This window comes from Etheostoma cragini, chromosome 16, assembly GCF_013103735.1.
Source record: "Etheostoma cragini isolate CJK2018 chromosome 16, CSU_Ecrag_1.0, whole genome shotgun sequence".
Lineage (NCBI taxonomy): Eukaryota > Metazoa > Chordata > Actinopteri > Perciformes > Percidae > Etheostoma > Etheostoma cragini.
Genome location: NC_048422.1, coordinates 24378248 through 24379728, shown reverse-complemented (window position 1 = coordinate 24379728; position 1481 = coordinate 24378248).

Sequence of the window (1481 nt, the reverse complement as noted above, 5' to 3'; positions counted from 1 at the left end):
TCCAATCCTGCACCCCTCCACCTTCCAACCCTCCACCTCTCCACACTCCAACCCTGCACCTCTCAAACCCTCCACCCCTCCAACCCTGCACCCCTGCAACCCTCCACCCTTCCCACATCTTGTTTACAGATGGTATTTTGGCTGCGGCTGCCGTTTACATCTGTGGTTTATTTCTGTACACATGCATTCTTGATCGTGTAAACAGACGTGGATCTGAACTCTGAGTGTTGTCCGTCATCCAACCGCTGGCGGTGTGTTTACATCGGGGTAATGAGGCTGTGGGTGGAGGGGCTTGATTGGTGGTTTCATTGAGAGACAACACCAGCGGGCAACTGGGCCAATCATAGTTCAGTGTTTACCTGCGGCTGTAACACATCATGAACACTTGTCACGCAGCGAGACGGAGTTGAGAATGCACGACTCGTTCACTGGTGTCCACCATAGACCAGGGCAGTGGTTCCCAAACGGGTCCCGACCCTAAGTTTGGGAACCATTGGACTAAGGTGACCAGAAGTCCCCGGTTTTGGTGACCTGTCCCCGGAAATGTCCCCGTTTTTCACTGTGACTGACAGACCCGCCATGGGAATGAAGACAGTAATTCTCGTGGTTATTATTAAACAACATGGATGCCATGCAGTCTTCTTCAGAGAAAATGAATGATTACTTTCACAGAATTTTTGTTGATTATTTGACTTTTATGGCATTTTAAAAAAAAGAGTTAAAAAAAAAGAGAAATTATTTGTTTTTGTATAACGTCATAGAAATTAGGTTTATTGGCTATGATTTTTTATTTATTTTTTTAAGCATAGAAAAAAACACCCAAAAGTTGATGGATGAAGAGAAGACGAGAGGAGGGTCAACATAAACACTGAACCCACAGTCCAGCACGTTATTCCTCCCGTGGGTCCGGATCCCAGGACCGTCGGACCAAACATGGAGGGAGGAAACGCTGCTTTTTGCCTGTTGGGGTCCGAAAATACACAAACCGGTTTACATAACACACAGAGGGTGTAGTGTGTGTAGTGTGTGTGTGTGTGTGTGGGGGGGGGGGGGGGGGGGGGGGGGGGGGGGGGGGGGGGGGGGGGGGGGGGGGGGGGGGGGGGGGGGGGGGGGGGGGGGGTGCTGCCTGGAGGGTTTATACAAGCCAGACCACACCACTGATACAGGTTTGATCCAAAGCAGTGGCAACGTGACATCCCAGCTGCAACAGCTGACATTTGGAACAAGCTATCGCTGATGGATCGGTCTTCATTTTAGGAGGTTTTACAAGATTTTAGGTTTAAAAGATGTTCGTGAGTTTTGAGAGTTAATGTGACATCAGTTAAAATGTCCGTGCTAATTAGAACAATTCTGTAACATAATCATTCAATTCAATTGTATTTATAGTATCAAATCATAACAACATTTACAGGTAGAGCAGGTCTAGACCGCTCTATAATTTACAGATAGAGCAGGTCTAGACCTCTCTATAATTTACAGAT